This window comes from Phyllobates terribilis, unplaced genomic scaffold (assembly GCF_046119375.1).
Source record: "Phyllobates terribilis strain yellow unplaced genomic scaffold, ASM4611937v1 Scaffold_2__4_contigs__length_985480577, whole genome shotgun sequence".
Taxonomy (NCBI): Eukaryota; Metazoa; Chordata; class Amphibia; order Anura; family Dendrobatidae; genus Phyllobates; species Phyllobates terribilis.
This window is the reverse complement of record NW_027362762.1, coordinates 545,039,323-545,062,980: the sequence shown is the minus strand read 5'-3', so window position 1 is coordinate 545,062,980 and position 23,658 is coordinate 545,039,323.

Genomic DNA, 23,658 nt, shown 5'->3' with positions numbered 1-23,658 from the left:
TGCAGTAAGTTTTTTACCGCGGGTCACTGTCACAGGTGCAGGGATCACGCTGACAGCATGATCCTGGCAGCACTGTTTCCGGTGGTAACAATCTTACTGTGAGTCACTGTCACAGTATATCTCCTGTCAGAGTATCGCCGTCTGCCGCGTAGGACGGTAACATATCCAGATGTGGCAGTACTATCACTGAGATCATTGTGGGACACTCGCTATATGGACTACAGTGGACAGTTGAGGATGAGGTTGGTTTATTATTTTACCTTTATTGCAGGTGAAAATGGGCTTCCGGGATTAGCTGTAAGGTGAGTATAAGGTGTTTTTTTATTTTTTATTTTTTACAGGGTAAGAGAACATTGTGGTAAAGGTGCATGTAAATGATAGGTGAGTATGATGTGTCTATTATTTTTGCTTAAATATTTATTTATTTTAACTTTTTTTTTTTTACTTTCACTTTTTCTGTGCTAGTGTGTTGATGAGAGATTACTTCTCCCATCAGCAGCACTTGTGTAAAGTGACAGGAGATGCCTAATGATGGGGCTAGTAGTCCTGCGGCAAGTTTTTTAAAGTTAGCCATCTGTGTTTTATTGAACCTATTCACACCTGGTTACTGACCAATAGAGATGAGCGTTGTTCTACTCGAACTGTTCGCCAATCTCAAATTCGAGCTGTTTTGGGCGGTGTTCGAGCCGTTCGGCGAACACGAACAATTTGAGAAAAATTCGGCTGTTCGAGGTTATGTTCGATAACTGTTCGTGCACCAAAATCATAACTGGATTTTTTCTCAGTAATGATGAAAATTAATGTTAATACGCAGTTTGAGTGTACAGCGGGGTGGGGGGAGGGGCAGGGGATGGATCTCTGCAGGAACAATGAAGATCTCCATTTTTTTTTCTCTTTCCCGCATTTACAGTGGGGAGGTGCAATCTGTCAGCCTATCAGCACACACGGAGCGAAGTGCTTTTTTTCACACAAGCAAGGGCATGTGTCATTGGCAGTGTATGTCACATGTCCTTGCCCTATAAGACCAAGCCATTTTCCCCGTCGCCACCATTTTCTCACTGCTGCAGCTGCGTGTTAGACGGCACCGCTGTTGCTGTGTGCGCTATACCTTGTTAATTTCAAGCCAATTTTCGCACAAATATACAGATAGCTTGGGAGTAGGGAATAGTTGTGATTGCAGTCCTTTTAAGGACTAGGTTACAGCATTTCCTACGACTTTTATCAGGGAGGTCTGTGCTCTTAAATAGATAGGTTGTGGGAGTAAAGACTAATTGTAATTGGAGTCCTTTTCAGGACTAGGTTACATGAGTTCCTATCAGTTTTTGCCAGGCAGGTCTGTGCCAGTGCTGTGCAAGTTTTTTTCACAGCATTTGGCTGAATCTAGCAAAGCTAATCCTTTTTGGCCTATTGCAGAGTGTGTTAGTCAGTGGAGTAGCCTATCTGTGTTGCAAGATATAACACCTGTGTATAGAATACCAATTTTTTTACTGCACCTAGTGAAGTAAAATCTTTTGGGCATAGCATCATTCTATTAGTCCATCTATACTGACCTCCATCAGGTTGCAAACTGAATATAATTTTTTTCTGCATCTAGCTCTGAAAAAATATTTGGGCTTCTAGCAGTGTGTGGGACTTGGTCTATTAGTCCATCTATACTGACCTCCATCAGGTTGCAAATTGAATATAATTTTTTTCTGCATCTAGCTCTGAAAAAATAGTTGGGCTTCTAGCGGTGTGTGGGACTTGGTCTATTAGTCCATCTATACTGACCTCCATCAGGTTGCAAATTAAAAATAATTTTTTTCTGCATCTAGCTCTGAAAAAATATTTGGGCTTCTAGCAGTGTGTGGGACTTGGTCTATTAGTCCATCTATACTGACCTCCATCAGGTTGCAAATTAAAAATATTTTTTTTCTGCATCTAGCTCTGAAAAAATATTTGGGCTTCTAGCGGTGTGTGGGACTTGGTCTATTAGTCCATCTATACTGACCTCCATCAGGTTGCAAATTAAAAATATTTTTTTTCTGCATCTAGCTCTGAAAAAATATTTGGGCTTCTAGCAGTGTGTGGGACTTGGTCTATTAGTCCATCTATACTGACCTCCATCAGGTTGCAAATTAAAAATAATTTTTTCTGCATCTAGCTCTGAAAAAATATTTGGGCTTCTAGCAGTGTGTGGGACTAGGTCTATTAGTCCATCTATACTGACCTCCATCAGGTTGCAAATTGAATATAATTTTTTTCTGCATCTAGCTCTGAAAAAATAGTTGGGCTTCTAGCGGTGTGTGGGACTTGGTCTATTAGTCCATCTATACTGACCTCCATCAGGTTGCAAATTAAAAATAATTTTTATCTGCATCTACAGTACCTCTGAAAAAATATTTGGGCTTCTAGCAGTGTGTGGGACTATTTGTATTAGTCCATCTATACTGACCTCCATCAGGTTGCAAATTCAAAATAATTTTTTTCTGCATCTTGCTCTGAAAAAATATTTGGGCTTCTAGCAGTGTGTGGGACTTGGTCTATTAGTCCATCTATACTGACCTCCATCAGGTTGCAAGTTGAATATAATTTTTTTCTGCATCTAGCTCTGAAAAAATAGTTGGGCTTCTAGCGGTGTGTGGGACTTGGTCTATTAGTCCATCTATACTGACCTCCATCAGGTTGCAAATTAAAAATAATTTTTTTCTGCATCTAGCTCTGAAAAAATATTTGGGCTTCTAGCAGTGTGTGGGACTTGGTCTATTAGTCCATCTATACTGACCTCCATCAGGTTGCAAATTAAAAATAATTTTTATCTGCATCTACAGTACCTCTGAAAAAATATTTGGGCTTCTAGCAGTGTGTGGGACTATTTGTATTAGTCCATCTATACTGACCTCCATCAGGTTGCAAATTCAAAATAATTTTTTTCTGCATCTAACCCAGCCAATAGTTTTGGCCTAATACCACAGTTTGGCCACTCAGCTCTGCTCGGTTACCATCCATTGTTTTTTTGTGCAAACAACTCCAGAGTTGTGAATTAGTTAACCACCAAAATGAGTGGAAAAAGGCCTGCTGCTGGTGGAAAGGGGAATAGGCGTGTTGGGAAGGGGAAAAAAGGTTGTGTCCGTGGGCTAGGTGTTAAAGCAACAGTAACATCTGCAGAAGAAAGACCATCTTCCAGCCAAACTAAAATGTCTACTTCTTTTAGCGGACAATGTGATAAGATCCCTTTCTTACGGCCACGCCAATCGCTACAAATTCCAGATGAGGCACAAAAACAGCAGGTGCTTCAACGGATATCAAGTGCTCCTTTAAGTGGGCTCTCCTCCACATCAACTTCAACATCACAAATACTCCAGCCCTCAAAGGTGTCACCCAAATCGCACTTGCTTCCTCACAGCTCCCAAATCTCCAGCTGCCCGTCTGAGTATGAGGTAGAACAGATGGTTGAGTCTGCAGAGCTGTTTACTCATACTATAGCCTGGGAATCAGAGGTCGACTCCAGCGCTTGTGTGAATCCAGACGAGGAAATGATCTGCACTGATGCCCAGAATCTTTATGAGTCGGATCCAGGACCAGACGCAGAAGGTTCTGACCATAATGTAGACCCTCATTCCCAAACTGTAACTCCTGTTGGTGGAGACAATGAGGAAGACGATGATAAGACTCAAATACCTGATTGGAGCGACAACTTTAGTTTTTTGTCAGGGCAGGAACAGGTTGGCTCTGAGGACGACGGGTGTGATAACGCACAGGGTGATGATGATGAGGTCGGAGATCCCACTTACTGTCAACCCACAGTCAGCCAAGAGATGAGGTCAGCAGAGGAGGTGGAGGAAGATGCTAGTGACGACGAGGTCAGGTTGCGCCTTCCTGGACAGAGACGTAGTACTGGAAGCACGTCAACAACTGCATCCTCAAACACAACTCTGCCTCTCACCACAAGTCGTGGTGGCTCTTCAGGTCGCATGGGTGCTAAGCCTTGCATAGCCTGGGCATTTTTTCAGATCGATAAAGATGACCCAACTCGTGTTATCTGTAACATTTGTCAGCAAAAGCTAAGTAGAGGCCAAAAAATACATAGTTTGAGTACTTCATGCATGAACCGGCACATGGACATGAAGCATAAGTTGCAGTGGGAAGCTCAGTGTGCTACAATGCGGCCTAGCCGGCCGGGCCAATCACCGTCTGCCATATCTTGTGCATCCGCGGCCTCTTCATCCTCTGTGACTGGGGGGACAGCAGTCACACCTGTTTTGGGGCGCAGACCTGCCACCTCTTTACCCGCAACAGCCAGCGTGATTGGCAGGTCATCATTTTCTTTGGAGGTGGTAACACCAGCTGGTGTTGAGCGCTGTCCGACATCGATAGCACCACCTTTGGATCAAGGCAACCTAACATGTCCGCCTGCATCTTCCTCACAGACCGGCAGTTTGCCGGGGACACCCTTATCAACCCCGTCTAAGCACAATAGCCAGCCCTCGGTCCCTCAGATGTGGACAAGTAAAAGACCATTTCCTCCTAGCCATGAGAAAGCTAAGAGGTTGAATTTCACCATCTGCAAGCTCTTGGCTACAGAAATGCTGCCTTTCCGCCTGGTGGACACAGAGGATTTTCGAGACCTTATGTCCGTCGCAGTGCCCCAGTACCAGATGCCCAGTCGGCACTACTTCTCAAAGAAAGGTGTGCCTGCGCTCCACCAGCATGTCGCACACAACATCACCGCTTCTTTGAGAAACTCTGTGTGTGACAGGGTGCATTTCACCACAGACACTTGGACGAGTAGGCATGGACAGGGGCGTTACATGTCGCTGACTGGGCACTGGGTAACTATGGTGACAGCAGGACAAGGGGCTGCTGTCCAAGTCTTGCCGTCCCCACGAGTTGTGCGTCAATCCTCTTTATGTCAAAGTTCCTCCACTGCTTCTGCCTCCTCAACCTCCTCTCGGTCTTCCACCTGCACCCAAAGCCTGTCTGGTCATGCCACAAGCTTTCTAACTGCGCAGAAGGGATCCTGCACACCTCCTTACTATGCTGGCAGTAGGGCTCAACGTCATCAGGCGGTTTTTACATTGAAATGTCTGGGAAATGTGAGTCACACAGCTGAGGAGTTGTGGTCAGCTCTGGAGAACCAATTTCATGAATGGTTGTCTCCACTGGACCTGAAACCAGGGAAGGCCGTGTGCGACAATGCTGCAAACCTGGGTGCGGCCCTTCGCCAGGGCAATGTCACACACGTGCCTTGTGTGGCTCACGTGTTGAACCTGGTTGTCCAGCAATTTTTAGCCCACTATCCCAGACTAGATGGCCTTCTGCAGAGGGCACGGTCGCTGTGTGCTCACTTCCGCCGTTCGCATCCCGCAGCTCAGCGACTTACATCTCTACAGAAGTCGTTGGGCCTGCCACTTCACCGGATAAAATGCGATGTGCCTACCCGGTGGAATTCAACTCTGCACATGTTGCAGCGACTGTGGCAGCACCGACAAGCCCTGGTGCAATACGTTCTGACGTATAGCCTGGGCCAACGAGATTCAGAGGTGGGGCAAATCACGCTGGAGGAGTGGTCTCAGATCAGGGACCTATGCACCCTTCTGCACAGTTTTGAAATGGCGACGAAGATGTTTAGTGCTGACGATGCCATTATCAGCATGACTATTCCGGTGATTTACATGCTGGAGCACATGTTAAACAGAATTCGGAGTCAGGTGGTGGCACAAGAGGAGGTGGAGGAAGTAGAGGAGGGGGAGTTGTATGCGGAAGGGCTAACATCTGCAAGGTCCAGACGGTCGGCAGCACCAAGGAGGCAGGCATGTGAGGGTGGGGGAGATGGTTTTACCAGGGCGCATGGTAGCAGCCAAACTAGTGAGGAAGGTGCAGGAGCCCAGGAAGAAGTGGAGGACGAACTGATGGAAGACTCATCAGATGAGGGAGACCTTGATCACATTTCTGTTGTGCGAGGTTGGGGGGAGAGGACAGAGGAAGGAAGCATGATTGTTACCTCGCCACCAACACAACAGGGACTTGGTGCTCCTGGATGCGCAACACACATGAGTGCCTTCTTGCTGCACTACCTGCAACATGACCCTCGAATTGTGAGAATTAGAAATAATCCTGACTACTGGGTTGCCACACTGTTAGATCCCCGGTACAAAAGTAAATTTGCAGAAATTATTCCTGCCATAGAAAGGGATGCACGCATGCAGGAGTATCAGCAGAGACTGTTGCAGAATCTTACATGTGCTTTTCCACAAAATACCAGTGGTGCACGTAGTGAATCTCACAGTTCCAACTTGCCAACCGTAGGGACCGTCAAGTGTTCAGCACTCAAACCGTAACAGAACCACAGTATCTGCTGGTAACATGAATTTTGCGGAATCATTTCACCACTTTTTTAGCCCATCCTTTGCAAGGCCACAGGAGACAAGAAGTCTGACACATAGTCAACGCCTAGAGACGATGGTACAGGAGTATCTCCAAGTAAACATTGAAGCCACGACTGTGTCACTGGACCCTTGCTCTTTTTGGGCTTCCAATCTGGATAAATGGCCGGAGCTAGCCACTTACGCCTTGGAGATCTTGTCATGCCCCGCAGCCAGCGTTCTGTCTGAACGTGTGTTCAGCGCTGCTGGTGGTGTGCTGACAGATAAGCGCACGCGGCTCTCCACTGATAATGTAGACAGACTCACGTTCATAAAGATGAACAAATCATGGATCCGAAACGACTTTTCTACCCCTGTGTCATCCTGGGGAGAGTAAAAGCTTGATGATTGGTTAAAATCACCCTACCAACCGTTTTAAGCTTTCAAATTACTAATCATGTTTATCTGTATCTTGACTGGAAAATAATTTGGGCTTTGTAGCAGTGTGCAGCACTGATCCTATTAGGCCATCTATACTAAAGCTTCACCAGATTTAAAATTAAAAATAATTATTAGCTGCATCTAGCCCGGAAAATAATTTTGGGGCTCCGAGATGCGCAAGGCACATAAGTGCCTTCTTGCTGCACTACCTGCGGCATGACCCTCATATTGTCAGAATTCGAAGTAATCATGACTACTGGGTTGCCACACTCTTAGATCCCCCAAACTTTTCGATCAACCTTTTCATTTTAATAAAGACCAAAAAAATGGTCATTTTTGAAATTATAAGCATTAGCAGGTTGTTAGAAACTGAAATCAAACAGTTTTCAACTCAAAACTTTATTCTAGGTGATGTTACATTTTCACATAGGACCCCTTGTTCGAAAGGAGCTTCTGAACTCTCTCGTCCATTGAATTTGTCAGGTTTTGGATGGTTTCTGCTTCAATTGTTTTGTATGAGGACAGAATACCCTCCCACAGCTGTTGCTTAGATGTGAACTGCCTCCCGCCATCATAGACACTCCTTTTAATGATGCTCCAAAGGTTCTGAATGGGGTAGAGGTCAGGGGAGCATGGGGGTCACACCATAAGTTTGTCCCCTTTTATGCCCATATCAGCCAGAGATGCAGATGTTTTATGTGCAGCATGAGATGGTGCATTATCATGCAGAAAAATGATCTTGCTGTGAAATACACGGTTCTTCTTCTTGAACCATGGCAGGAAGTGCTGTTTGAGAAAATCCACATACATTATGGAGTTCATCTTTAGCGCCTTCAGGGATCCTAAAGGGGCCGACAATCTCTCTCCCCATGATTCCAGCCCAAAACATTACTCCACCTCCTCCTTGTTGGCGCTGTAGCCGTGTTTGCGTGGGGTGTCCATCAACCAGCCATCCTCCACTCCATCCATCTGGACCATCGAGCGCTGCACGGCACTCATCCGTGAACAAAACAGTTTTGAAATCAGTCTTCATGTAATGTTTGGCCCACTGGAGCCGTTTCTGCTTGTGTGAAGTGGATAGAGGAGGTCGACAGGATGGCGTATGCACAGCTGCAAACCTCTGAAGGACCCTGCATCTTGTTGTTCGGGGGACGTTGGAGGCACAAGCAGCTTCAAAAACTTGTCTGCTGCTATGACAAGGCTTTTTTGCCGCTGCTCTTTCAACCTGACGTAATTGCCTGTAGGAAAGAGTCCTCAATTTGCCCTTATCAGCACGCACACGTGTGTACTGTGAATCAGCTACATACTTCTTGATTGCCAAGACACTTCATCCTGATCATCGCACAATGTTGATTGTAGTCATGCCTTGACCTAAACACTCCACAATTTGTTGCTTCTCAGCAGCCGACACATCCTTTTTCTTTCCCATTTTGGCAGAAAATGTAGGCTGCTTAATAATGTGAGAGAGCCTTCTTAAGTAGTCTTGCCTTTCATTGGACACACCTGCCAAACTAATTAGCACAGGTGTCTGCAATTGCTTACAGTGATATAAAGAGCCCTGACACACATCACCATCAATGAGTTTAACTGACAAACAAACAAATTCTTCCCTTATCACTCCTAAACACTTTTTGCATAATAATTTGGAACGCGGTGTACATGTGCTTTTCCACAAAACACCAGTGGTTCACGTAGTGAATCTTACAGTTCTAACTTGCCAACCGTGGTCTGTATGGAATTGTTCAATAAAGGGCCCAAAATTAAGATAACATAGATGGGAGAGGTCTCTATGAATAGGAATTCCTAAGTATTTGATACCCTCTGAGGGCCAGGCAAAGGGAAAGTTGGACTGGATGGAATCCTATATGGATTTAGGGAGGGAGACATCGAGGGCCTCAGACTTCGCTGCATTGATTTTAAAATTTTACCATGTAACAAAGTGATCTATTTCAGCCATAACAGCAGGGATGGATATATGTGATTGAGTGATATATACTAGGACATCATCAGCAAATAGAGAGCACTTGTACTCGGTGCCTCCCACCTCAATCCACCTAATATTGGGGTTATGGTGAATTGATGAGAGCAGGTGCTCCGTCACTAGGATGTATAAGAGAGGGGACAGAGGACATCCCTGCCTTGTCCCATTGGTGATTGTGAAAGGTGATGAAAATGTTCTGACGCACCCCCTGGGCCTTGGGACACCCGGAGCCGGACCCTTTTTGGTGGATGCTGGTGGTTGTAGTCTTCGTGGCGGCGATCCGGTTCCGTGGCTCAGGGCGGTCAAACCAGTGGCGGAACTATTTATGTGGTTTTGATGTTTAAATGTCCGACTACGCCACCCGTGGATTGCGGTCAGAGTGAACCGCCGCTACAGGGCAGACCGCTAAGGCTGGTGTTGTGGGTGCAGCAGAGCGTAGCATAACTCCCCACGGGAGGAGTATAGCCTCAGGGCAGTGTATGCGGAGGATGGGGGTGATGGTGCAGGGCAGCAGCAGTAACGACACGGAGTCAGTGATGCAGTTCAGGGCCTTTACTCACAGTTCTTATTATCCAGACCACGTCTGCAGGTAACGGCTGCCCACGTCGTACTGTGCTCACCAGGTGAGGGGCTCAGACAACTCCCAGATAACTTTGGAGCGCTTCACAGGACCCCCTTTGTGTGTCCTTTGTCTGGCCTTTCTTACCAACACTTCTGTCCGGCTGCCTCGGGCCTCCTCTTGGTAAACTTGGCGCCAGTTTCCCTGACCCTATGTGGTGCCTTCCTAGCGGGTGGAGCAAGGGGCTGCGCCACATAAAATGTCAGAGCCTCCGGTTTCTAGCTGAGGGTCGTTTCCTGCCTCCACTAGTTCGGGGACCGGTCTCCCCCTTTGGCCTGACCCCTCCACGCAGGTGGATTCGGGCGTGCGGTGGCGACTCGCCGTCCGCACCCCTGGGATCCCTTCATTCCTCGTTCCTGGAGCCTTCTCCGCTCCTCTTCCTTCCTTCTCCCTCTTGCAGGCCTGGGCCTCTGTTACTAGGCCCGCCTCCGGAGCAGAGCTCATGCAGAGCCCCTGCTCCCTGCCACTTCTGCTCAGACTTCTCTGCACTGAACTAAGATGGTGCCCACCTTTTATACTCCCTTCTCAATGCACCCAGGAACTGCTTCCTCCCTGCTCCTGCACTGCAGGGTTCCCCTTCCTCAGTGTTCCCTCCCCCCACTCCAGCCAGGGACAGGGACTGTCGTGCCCATCTCAGGGGCATATTGGTCGCCCTGCCCCACGGCAATGTGGTGTAATGCATGCAGGTGTCGGGTCCTGATCCACACTCCATCCTTATCTGAGAGTGAGATATCACACCTCTGGGTGAGGTGCAATACGTCTGTAGCAACCGAGCCCTCGGTGCTACAGTTCCATTTATCTTCAGCCTAGGTGACGTATTGTGATACAGGGCCGTGATTTTGGCTATAAAAGGGTCCCCTAGACCCCTACCCCAAGCTTTTTAAGAGAATCATATATGGCGTGCCAGGAGACTCTATGGAATGCTTTCTCAGCATCCAACGAGAGTATCTACTTACAAATTTTTAACTGCATCTAGCCCAGGAAATACTTTGTGCCTAGTAGCAGTGTCTGCTAGTCAGCGGATTATCCCGGCTGTTAAGCAAGCTACACCACCTGTAGTTTGGACACTTAATTTTTTCAAAGGAAATGCTTCGGAACCACGGGATACTTAGTGAAGAGCATCAGGAGGCACCCCAAGGCATAGGGGCTGGGACTGGCACTAGGATGCCTTGCGGTGGACAGCCGAGCTCGATCCTTATAAAAGCTTTTTAACTGCAGCAGCTTTAGTGGACGCTACTGGAGCTGGAATTACGCGGCTGTTGGCATGAGACTTGCCCTCCAATAGATCCTTGTAAATGGATTTAAAGTGTATTCATTCAAATTAGAGGGACAATTTAAATTAAAAAGCTTAGAGCTGCCTCCACCACAGGGGGGCTCTCTCGACCCACCAGCGGACAGGCACCAGTATTGGGAGAGGGGGGCTGGCCGTCAGGGTTCACCGCGGCTCTGGCACAAACCCGGCGACACGGAGGTGGCACAGGCAGGAGCGGACTGGCCGTCTCGGCTTCTCACTTTTTGGATTTTAGAAGGGCATGACATGCCTATATCTGTGTCTCCCCCTCCTTTTACTCCTCCACCTCTTTTCTTTTCGCATGACTATATGTACTTGTCACTTTTCCATGTGTTAGTTGTGTCTTCTGAGCAGTTTGTCAGCTTTTGGACACCTTTGAAGGTGTTTTCTATGTGTTTCTATGTGTTTTTGTTTGCCTGCCATTGGTTTTAACGGTGTTCGAAGATGTTCGACGAACAGTTCGACGAACAGTTCGGCGAACACACGGGTGTTCGACGAACCGAACCGAACTCGAACACTACGGGGGTGGCTCAACACTACTGACCAATACTAAACTACAAGGCCACAGCCTAAAACCGTGGTCGTCACACGTGATCGTGTATATTTACTCGTGTATTACTGGGGTGATAATTCAGACATTTTGTGGAGCGTGCCAAATATTCCACTCCATTTAAAGTCAGCCATCTGTGTTTTATTGAACCTATTCACACTTGGTCGCTGACTATAAGGCCACAGCCTAGAACCGTGGTCGTCACACGTGATCGCATATTACTGCGGTAATAATTCAGACATATTGTGGAGCGGACCAAATATTACACTCCATTTAAAATGGTAAAGGCGTGTGGCAAGGGACGGGGAAGTGGACGTGATGGTGATGGTGCACGCAGAGGCCAAGGCCATGGGCCAGTTGAAACTGTGCATGCTGAAGGAGCACAACAAACACCCACATCATGTCGACCTACCTTCCTGTCCCAATTACTAGGGGGCCACGGAACACCACTCTTGAAGCCAGAGCAGTGTGAAAAGGTTGTTGTTTGGATAGCCGATAATTCTTCCAGTCACTTTGCCAACACCACCACCACCCTTTCTTCCACACGGTCAAGTCTCAGAAGCCGTGAGTCTGAACCACATATTCCTCACCCTGATTCTCCATCCTCCCACCATGCCGAGTGCTCGGAGACAACTGATCCCACACTTGGACACTCCAAAGAGCTGTTCACTTTTCCATTTATAGATTCGGGCCTCTCGCCTGGCCAGCTTCAAGCGGGGAAAGAGAAGATTGCATGTAGCGATGCCCAAATATTTGCGCACCCATGGTCACACAAAGGCGACGGTGGAAAGTGCAATTACTGTCGCAAGAGGTGGATGAGACACAATTGCCAGAAATTCAGGGGAAGGAGGACCAGGATGTGGAACTGGAAGATGAGTTGGTGAACGATGAAGTCAATGACCCAACTTGGCAAGGTGACATGCAGTGGGAGGACAGCAGCACACAGGAGGAGGTAGGTGTAGCACCACAACAGGCACGAACAAGCAGTGGGGTTGCCACAGACACAATGCAGGCAACTGTTCACTGGAACACCAACACGACGGAAGTTGCCAGCACAACTGTTAGGTCTTCCCGAGTCTGGTTCTTTTTTAAAGACTGTCCAGATAACCCCAAAAAGGCCATATGCAACATCTGCCAGGCCAGCATCAACATGGGTGGCAAAACGACCAGCCTGACCACCACCAGCATTCTCAGGCACATGACACTCTGCATATTGATTGAACCCCATTCAAAACTGTGTCTCTCTTTTATGCTTGGGTTGTCCAAACCTGCAATACTCAGCACAGAGGCATAGCTAGGGTTTAGGTTCAGGGGGGGGGTGAAACTTCTGAGTGAGCCCCTAACCAGGTAACCCTGATTACAACTATAGTGGCGCACCCAGATAGTGGATGTAGGAGAACCTCAGCAGATGACAGCGCTGTTACTGAAAATAATCTCTATGCAAAGACCAGCATTGATATTACCATCATATGGTGACATATTGCTAGATACAAGCCCTGCAGAACATATAAGAGATCACAGCACAGTTATACAGGGTGGTCCAAGAGTAGGTGGACAGAAAGTGTAATAAGGTTATGAAGGGGGAGATTTATCAAACATGGTATAAAGTGAAACTGGCTCAATTGCCCTTAGCAACCAATCAGATTCCACTTTTCATTCCTCACAGACTCTTTGGAAAATGAAAGGTGGAATCTGATTAGTTGCTAAGGACAACTGAGCCAGTTTCACAGATCTAGTTTTCACAGATAGATCTCCCCCAAATCTGTTTTCTTTTCAGATAATTCAGATAACACATAATGGCAAATAATTTAAATACAGATCAAAGAAAATGGATTTTAACAGAGTATTGGAAATCTCAAAATGTTGAAACCGTTAGAGCAAATTGGGTTGAAACATTTGGTACTCAAGCCCCAAAGAGACAAACCATTTACCGCATTCGTGACAAATTCAATGCCACTGGCTCAATCTTTAATGCTCCAAAAACTGGTCGACCCAAAACAGTCTATACAGAAGATAATACACAACTTGTTGCTGAAACATTTGTTCAGAGTCCAAAAATGTCAACCAGAAGAGCTTCTTTGGAATTGGGAATTTCACAAGCTTCTATCATGCGAATCCTGAAATCTATTGGGTGGAAAGCTTATCGCCCACGTCTAATTCATGGTTTATTGGAGGATGATCCAGACAGGCAGCTGCCATTTAGTGTTTGATAAATCTCCCCCTTCATAACCTTATTTCACTTTCTGTCCACCTACTTTTGGACCACCCTGTATATAGTACCTTACAGCTGACGTTCTCACTTTTCCCGTCTTTTCCATCTGGCCCAGACCGACACGACAACTTCTCCAGCCAGGGCTCAGAGTCTCAGGTCTGTAGAGATCACAACAAAGACACATTTGACTCCTTACATTTCAGGCACTGACCACATCTATTCCCAACTTGCACAAACTTCTCATCCTGCTGATACCCCAATACTGAGCCTCTGCTGCAAAATGTGTCCCTATTACTGCACCTACTGTGTGCCCTCTAGATGGTAAACAAACCTCTAAAATATAGTAATGCTGTGTGCAACTGCCCTAGAAAACAGTGCCCACATTGTGCCCCCTAGAAAGTAATAGTGCCCTCTGTGTGCCCTTTGACAGTCACGACAACCTGAGTTCCCTTATAACAATAAGTAACCACTTAAGATCTAATAAATTCCTGAGTCTCCCCCCATGTAGAGCTCCCCTCCAACCAGTATGACGTTCTCCTATACACGATATAATTCCCCCTCACTGTATAGTACCCCACACAGTATACTGACCCTTTAGTAGCCCCCAAGCTGATGGATCCAACACTGTATGATGGCCCCCACACTGTGCAAAGACCCCACATTATCTCCCACACTGTATGATTGCCCCCACACTACACAAAGACCCCACATTATCTCCCACACTGTATAAATAGCCTACATATAGTATAATGCACCAAATAGTCCTCAATATAGTATAATGCATTCCCCATAGTCCTTCACATAGTATAATGCACCCCCCATAGGCAGAGTCTGTAGTAAAATGCTCCCCCCCATAGACAGAGTCTGTAGTATAATGCTCCCCCCATAGGCAGAGTTTGTAGTATAATGCTCCCCCCTCCTCATAGGCAGAGTCTGTAGTATAATGCCCCCCAATAGGCAGAGTCTGCAGTATAATGCCCACCCCCATAGGCAGAGTCTGTAGTATAATGCCCCACCCATAGGCAAAGTCTATAGTAAAATGCACCCCCCAATAGGCAGAGTCTGTAGTATAATGCCCCCCCCTAGGCAGAGACTGTAGTATAATGCTCTTCACTGTCCATAGGCAGGTTCCGTAGTATAATGCTCCCCGCTCTTCATAGGCATAGTTTTAGTATAATGCTCTCCCCTCCGCATAGACAGAGTCTGTAGTATAATGCTCCCCCCATCCCCATAGGCAGAGTCTGTAGTATAATGCCCCCCCATAGGCAGAGTCTTTAGTATAATGCTCCACTCCTCCTCATAGGCAGAGTCTGTAGTATAATATTCCCCCCTCCTCATAGGCAGTCTGTAGTATAATGTTCCCCCCTCCTCATAGGCAGAGTCTGCAGTATAATGTCCCCCCGTAGGCAGAGTCTTTAGTGTAATGCTCCCCCTCTCCCATAGGCAGAGTCTTTAGTGTAATGCTCCCCCTCCCCATAGGCAGAGTCTGTAGTATAATGCCCCCCCATAGGCAGAGTCTTTAGTATAATGTTCCACCCCTCCTCATAGACAGGGTCTGTAGAATAATACTCCCCCCCTCCTCATAGGCAGTCTGTAGTATAATGCTCCCACCTCTCCCCATAGGCAGAGTCTTTAGTGTAATGCTCCCCCATCTCCCATAGGCAGAGTCTTTAGTATAATGTTCCCCCTTCCCCTTAGGCAGAGTCTTTAGTATAATGCCCCCCCCTCCTCATAGGCAGAGTCTTTAGTGTTATGCTCCCCCCTCTCCCATAGGCATAGTCTTTAGTATAATGCTCCCCTCTTCCTATAGGCAGAGTCTTTAGTATAATGCCCCCCTGCCCATAGGCAGAGTCTGTAGTATAATGCACCCCCCATAGGCAGAGTCTTTAGTATAATGCTCCACTCCTCCTCATAGGCAGAGTCTGTAGTATAATACTCCCCCCTCCTCATAGCCAGTCTTTAGTATAATGCCCCCCCTCCTCATAGGCCGAGTCTGTAGTATAATGCCCCCCAATAGGCAGAGTCTGCAGTATAATACCCACCCCCATAGGCAGAGTCTGTAGTATAATGCCCCACCCATAGGCAAAGTCTATAGTAAAATGCACCCCCCAATAGGCAGAGTCTGTAGTATAATGCCCCCCCATAGGCAGAGACTGTAGTATAATGCTCTTCCCTGTCCATAGGCAGGTTCCGTAGTATAATGCTCCCCGCTCTTCATAGGCATAGTCTTTAGTATACGGCTCTCCCCTCCCCATAGACAGAGTCTGTAGTATAATGCTCCCCCCATCCCCATAGGCAGAGTGTGTAGTATAATGCCCCCCCATAGGCAGAGTCTTTAGTATAATGCTCCACTCCTCCTCATAGGCAGAGTCTGTAGTATAATACTCCCCCCTCCTCATAGGCAGTCTGTAGTATAATGCTCCCCCCCTCCTCATAGGCAGAGTCTGTAGTATAATGTCCCCCCGTAGGCAGAGTCTTTAGTGTAATGCTCCCCCTCTCCCATAGGCAGAGTCTTTAGTGTAATGCTCCCCCTCCCCATAGGCAGAGTCTGTAGTATAATGCCCCCCCATAGGCAGAGTCTTTAGTATAATGTTCCACCCCTCCTCATAGACAGGGTCTGTAGAATAATACTCCCCCCCTCCTTATAGGCAGTCTGTAGTATAATGCTCCAACCCTCCTCATAGGCAGAGTCTGTAGTATAATGCTTTCCCCCCTCCCCATAGGCAGAGTCATTAGTATAATGCTCCCACCTCTCCTCATAGGCAGAGTCTTTAGTGTAATGCTCCCCTATCTCCCATAGGCAGAGTCTTTAGTATAATGTTCCCCCTTCCCCATAGGCAGAGTCTTTAGTATAATGCCCCCCCTCCTCATAGGCAGAGTCTTTAGTGTTATGCTCCCCCCTCTCCTATAGGCATAGTCTTTAGTATAATGCTCCCCTCTTCCCATAGGCAGAGTCTTTAGTATAATGCCCCCCTGCCCATAGGCAGAGTCTGTAGTATAATGCACCCCCCATAGGCAGAGTCTTTAGTATAATGCTCCACTCCTCCTCATAGGCAGAGTCTGTAGTATAATACTCCCCCCTCCTCATAGCCAGTCTTTAGTATAATGCTCCCCCCTCCTCATAGGCAGAGTCTGTAGTATAATGCCCCCCAATAGGCAGAGTCTGCAGTATAATGCCCACCCCCATAGGCAGAGTCTGTAGTATGATGCCCCACCCATAGGCAAAGTTTATAGTAAAATGCACCCCCCAATAGGCAGAGTCTGTAGTACAATGCCCCCCCATAGGCAGAGACTGTAGTATAATGCTCTTCCCTGTCCATAGGCAGGTTCCGTAGTATAATGCTCCCCGCTCTTCATAGGCATAGTCTTTAGTATAATGCTCTCCCCTTCCCATAGACAGAGTCTGTAGTATAATGCTCCCCCCATCCCCATAGGCAGAGTCTGTAGTATAATGCCCCCCCATAGGCAGAGTCTTTAGTATAATGCTCCACTCCTCCTCATAGGCAGAGTCTGTAGTATAATACTCCCCCCTCCTCATAGGCAGTCTGTAGTATAATGATCCCCCCCTCCTCATAGGCAGAGTCTGTAGTATAATGTCCCCCCGTAGGCAGAGTCTTTAGTGTAATCCTCCCCTTCTCCCATAGGCAGAGTCTTTAGTGTAATGCTCCTCCTCCCCATAGGCAGAGTCTGTAGTATAATGCCCCCCCATAGGCAGAGTCTTGAGTATAATGTTCCACCCCTCCTCATAGACAGGGTCTGTAGAATAATACTCCCCCTCTCCTCATAGGCAGTCTGTAGTATAATACTCCCCCCCTCCTCATAGGCAGAGTCTGTAGTATAATGCTTTCCCCCCTCCCCATAGGCAGAGTCATTAGTATAATGCTCCCACCTCTCCCCATAGGCAGAGTCTTTAGTGTAATGCTCCCCCATCTCCCATAGGCAGAGTCTTTAGTATAATGTTCCCCCTTCCCCATAGGCATAGTCTTTAGTATAATGCCCCCCCTCCTCATAGGCAGAGTCTTTAGTGTTATGCTCCCCCCTCTCCCATAGGCATAGTCTTTAGTATAATGCTCCCCTCTTCCCATAGGCAGAGTCTTTAATATAATGCCCCCCTGCCCATAGGCAGAGTCTGTAGTATAATGCACCCCCCATAGGCAGAGTCTTTAGTATAATGCTCCACTCCTCCTCATAGGCAGAGTCTGTAGTATAATACTCCCCCCTCCTCATAGCCAGTCTTTAGTATAATGCTCCCCCCTCCTCATAGGCAGAGTCTGTAGAATAATGCCCCACCATAGGCAGAGTCTTTAGTGTAATGCTCTCCCCCTCCCATAGGCAGAGTCTTTAGTGCAATGCTCCCCCTCCCCATAGGCAGAGTCTTTAGGATAATGCCCCCCCTCCCCATAGGCAGAGTCTGTAGTATAATACCCCCCACCTCCCCATAGACAGAGTCTGTAATATAATGCTGCCCCTCACCCTCCTGCTCAAGGGCCCCATAGCGGCTGCCATTTAACGTAGATGTATCCATATAAATGGCCCTCACTCCTCCTGGAACTGTTAAAATGTGATACATTGTATTGTTTTTATTGTCTGTACATGTCCCTACTTAATTGTAGAATGCTGCAGAATATGTTGGTGCTATAAAAATAAAAATTATTATTATATAATTATATTATTATTATATGACAGCAAAGCACCCGACTAGGTGGGCCGAACGCCAGGGTCCAGAAACAGTGTCTGCGGGTGACACCACTGCTTGTTCCGCTGTTGTGCGTGTGTAGAACAGGCAAGAAAGCTTGTAAAAGGACTTCAACATGACGTTTCAAGGATGGAGCGAGACTGTCATCAACTGGCCAGATACAGTCAAGCGAAACCAAAATATGCAAGGGAAGTTGCAGGGAGAGCAGGTTCAGAAGCTGGACCCGATCAGGTGACTTCCAGGAAGGAGTTCCAGGAGATAAGAGGCCAGTGCGCCAAACCTGAGGGGTCTTTGGCGCCAAGCAGCAGAAAGGAGCAGACGTGCTCCCTGCGTCCTGAGAAACCCCGCGTGACAGGCCAAATACAGAGGCCTGAGAGGTGCTCCAGCCGGGTACCAGTAAAAGAGCTCCGGATCCCTCACAGTTGTGACCCGAGTGCTTTGCCTACTGAGGGGACTAGGAACCTGATCACGGTGCTGAGTGAGTTCGTGGAACCCGACGTCGCCCGCTGACAGACGAGGCCTGGACCCCCCTATCCAAGGCTCGAGAGACTGCCTCCAACTGCCAAGCAGAGAGGAGTTGAGAGACGGTTGCCCCAGGAAAGTCATGCCAGCGGAAGCAGAGGCGCTGCATACGTGAACAGGGCCGTCACTTCCACTGTTCACCCACGGTACCGGGTACAATTGGGTTTATGTACTCAGGTTGGGAGGGGAACGGTTGGGGCTAAAGTAGCACAACGTGATCTAATTGTATTTATCCGGAAGAGACTCATGGCCTAGCGGGAATTACCGGTGACCCCCGCTAGGGCCAAATGCACAGTTAAAGAACTTGCGTGGTGTCTCCCATGATTGAGGGCATCACCTTACTTTGAGAGACTGCGCCTTACTTTGAGAGACTGCGCCTTACTTTAAGAGACTGCGCCTTACTTTGAGATATTTCGTATTTTGCTGATATTTCAAACCACTGTTCATTACCCTTGTTGCTAATCCCTTGTTTCAGAATACCTGTTGTATACAACTGTTTACAATCATCTCTGACTGTTCTCGCCTTGTGTCTCAGTGCGTTGCATTCCGGCACCTGCATTACATTTGGCGTAGTCGGCAGGATGCAACATTCAGACGCAGAGATGGCGGATCAGTCTGTGGCTGGGTCTGGCCGGAGCCATATACCCCTGGGGGCTATGCTCAGCCATCTTCCCAAGTTTACAGGGGATGGCATGTCACTGTGGGACTGGGCAGAAAGACTGAGAAGTATGCTACGTATGTATCCTCTTGGCCCTCTAGCCCAGGCGGAGCTAGCCCTCCTAACCCTTGAGGGAGAGGCCCGACAGACTGTGATGTACCGCCCACCTGGGGACCGTGACACCGTAGATAAAGTGATAAAAATTCTAGAGGACATGCACTGTGACACTACAGATTTGGGACACTTGCGCTTACGGTTGTTTCAGCGGGTCCAAGGGGAAAATGAGACAGTAAATCAGTATGTTAATGCATTACAGGAAGTGACGGCCCATATCAGTAAGAAAACTCGAGATGGGAACCGAGGACTGGGACCATTGGATGAGGTGTTGCGTGACCAACTGATTGCTGGCTTGAAAGACCCTTCCCTGAGGCAGATCCTGAAGGAGCTGCTGCGATTGAGCTTCCTGGAGGTAGGGGCTGAAGTTAGAGTCCTGAAGAGAGAAGTTCCTGTTCTCAAAGCCACAGTTAGAAGTCATGAGGAAATTGCTCCTGGATTCACCAACCAAGAGCCTGTTTGGGTACGGGAAATACGTCTGGAAATTCGAGACATTCGGGGTGAGCTGAATGCTATTAGGAAGACTCCTACTGCCCCCTTGCCGACGGACCGTACTGCTCAACGTGGATGGAGACCAGAACGAGAAAGACATTCCTATCCGGCCCCAGCACGACATGTACCCGACCTATTGGCAGAACGAGGACCGGAGTGCTGGACCTGCGTAGGTAGGGGGCATATCTCCAAAGACTGTCCCAACCGAGAAAGGAGGAGGAGGGGACAGCCGTTAAACTAAAATGCCCCACGGTTGTGGAGCATACCGTGGGGTCTCGAGCTTCAGAGAGTAGAAGAGGGAGCTCTGAAGACATTGTCTCCGAGAGGCCCATTATCTGGGCTGAATTCAATGGACAGCGAATCCGCTGTTTGATGGACACTGGGTCTCAAGTGACCACTATGCCTAAGACATATTTCCAAAGTCACTTTCCTGAAGTCGCTCGTTCCTGCCGGGAACCCACTGTCAAACTGGTGGCGGCTAATCAACTACCTATCCCAGTAGCGGGAGTAGTATGGATGTCCGTGCGGGCATGTGGAAAGGACCTCGGTCGAAAAGGGATCGTACTGACCACAGGATCCGGAGGCGATGGGCCCATTGTAACCCTGGGCATGAACGTGCTGAAAGAAGTCGGACAGTTCCTGACTGAGGGCTGTAGCAAAAACAACTGGACCTGCGCCACTCGAGACCCAGCTAACAAGAGAGTGTTCCAGCACCTCGTGCGGGTCAGTCAGATTCAAAAGTTGCCCACTACCTCTCAGTACCTTGGCAAGGTATCGATACCGCCCGCAGCCACAATGACACTGCCGGTGGGACAGACTGTACTCACTTTGCCGGTGCTGGCACATGTGTCCTTAGAGGGCGTGGACATTCAAATTGAACCAATGGAGGGAGAAGAAGCGCCCTCTGGACTCCTGATTGCTCGAACTCTGGCCACCGTGCGGCACGGTCGAGTACCCGTGCGCTGCATCAATTTAAGTGGCACCAGTTTACAGTTGTTGCCACGACAAGAGGTGGCACGAGTGTGCATAATGCCAGAGGCCCTTACTAGAGCTGACGCTATAGGGCTGGCACCTGTGGAAGGAAAGCCATGGACCCTAGAGGTGTCCCTCAATAGCCAGGAGCATGGAAGAGAACCGTTGGCTGGACACCACCTCCTGGAAGAAATGGAGGCTAACCTGACTGAGTTTTCTGCTGGACAAGTAAGGCAGATCGAACAACTTCTACAGCGATATCAGGGAGTGTTTGCACAGCATGAAGATGATTTCGGGTGCACTTGGGACATTCAGCACGAAATACCCACCGGAAATACTGCTCCCATCCGAGAGAGATATCGGCAGATCCCGCCTCAAATGTACCAGGAGGTGAAAGAGCTGTTGGCCCACATGTTGCGGAATGGTGTGATCCGTGAAAGCCAGAGCCCCTGGGCGGCTCCGATCATGGTGGTCCGAAAGAAGGATGGTACCCTGAGATTCTGCGTAGACTATCGAAAGCTGAATGCCTGTACAGTACGGGACTCCTATACACTCCCCCGAATCGAAGAGTCTCTATCTGCACTAGGGAGCGCCAAATTCTTCTCCTCCCTCGACCTGGCCAGTGGCTATTGGCAGCTCCCAGTAGCTGAGAAGGATCATCCGAAGACAGCTTTTGTTCTCCCTATGGGCCTGTTTGAGTTCAATCGAATGCCGTTCGGACTAACAAATGCACCAGGAACCTTCCAACGGCTTATGGAGAGATGCTTGGGGGACCTCAACTTTGAAGCCACTTTAATATAGCTGGACGATATAATTATCTATTCCGCTACGTTTGAGGATCATCTCCGCCGGTTGGAACAAGTGTTAGAACCGCTACAAAGGCACGGCCTGAAAATTAAGCCTCGTAAGTGTCGTCTCTTCAAACGAGAAATTGAATATCTGGGGCACACTGTGTCCAGTGCAGGGGTGCACCCCACTGCGGAGAAAGTAGCTGCCGTGCAGAAGTGGCCCACGCCCGCCAATCTAAGGGAACTAAGGGCGTTCCTGGGGCTTGCTGGATACTACCGCAAATTCATTAAAGACTTCGCTAAGATTGTGATCCCGCTCAATGAATTGCTGAGAGGAACGGCCGGGGGAGCCAAGCGGCAGCCCATTCAGTGGGGCCCACGACAAGAAGAGGCATTCCAAGCATTGAAAATGGCGCTAACAGATGCCCCAATTCTGGCCTACGCTGACTTTTTGCAGCCTTTCATGTTGTACACTGATGGAAGCTTGCATGGACTGGGAGCAGTGCTGGCCCAAGTACAAGGAGGGAAAGAGTGAGTGATCGCGTATGCCAGCAGGTCACTCCGAGATACGGAGAAGAATCCGGACAACTACAGTTCGTTTAAGCTGGAGCTACTGGCACTGGTGTGGGCCATGACCGAGAAATTTGCTGAGTACTTGTCAGGGTCAGAAGTGCAAGTTCGGACAGATAACAACCCTTTGGCCCACTTGGAGAACGCCAAACTGGGCGCGTTAGAACAGCGGTGGGTCGCAAGGATGTCCAAATTCCAGTATAAAATCGCCTATCGGTCCAAGGCCCTGAACACACATGCAGATGCCCTGTCCCGGGTCACTCAGGCAGAGCCGAAGAAGGACAGAGATGAGGAGCTCGAAGGCGACGAGATCCCGGATTTCAGCCAGTTCGCCGCTGCTGTGGTCGACGCCCAAGAGACCAGAGAGGAGCCGAGGCCCACTCTGATTCTGGGCTGTTCAAGAGACGAATGGATACATCTGCAGCGATCCTACCCGGAGCTAGCAAAGTTGAGAGAATGGGTCGCCCTTAATCAGAGACCCGACCAGGAAACCAGAGCCGCTTCACTTCCAACTACCCTACAAATCCTAGGCCAGTGGGAGAGTCTCCTCCTGAAGGACGGCTTGCTATGCCGAAGAATCCAGCTGCCTCGAGAGTTTGATGTTACCTGGCAAGTGGTAGTTCCAGGAGCGCTAGTAACACAGCTAGCCCAAGAAGCTCATAGAAGAGGTGCTCACTTCGGAGTAGAAAAGACCTTCCGGTGGTTGCAACAGCTGGTGTATTGGCCTCAACTGCAGCAAGAAGTCGAGGGGGTCTGCCGAACATGTCGCCAGTGTGAGTTGAACAAGCCCCCGGAGCAAAGTGCTCCCATTCAGACCATCCGAACTTCTGCCCCCTTGGAAGTCTTGATGATTGACTACCTGATGGTAGGAACTTCATACAACGGTTATGGACACTGTTTAGTCATGACTGATCACTTCACCAAGTTCGCAGTAGTGACGCCCACTAAAGACCAGACGGCAGAAGCCGCAGCCAAGGCCATCTGTCAAGATTTCTTCCGGATTTATGGGTGCCCGAAGCGAATACATTCTGACCAGGGAGCCTGCTTCCAAGGACGAGTGATGGATGAGCTATACCGCATCTATGGGATCGACTGTTCCCGGACAACGCCCTACCACCCGCAAGGGAACGGTGCATGCGAGCGCTTAAACCGAACCCTGTTGCAAATGTTGCGAACACTGGAAGCGCACAAAAAGATGAAGTGGCCCGAATTTGTGTCCGAGCTGGTGTGGGTGTATAATAATCGAGTTCATGCAACCACCGGCTACACCCCCTACATGTTGCTGTTTGGAAGAAGTGGCGAGAAATCACCAAACTGGAGCTAGACTCAGAAGACCCCGGCCCAGGCAGTAGCCCAATACCTGGATTCGAGAACACCAGCGTCGACTCCATACCATGAGAAGACTGGT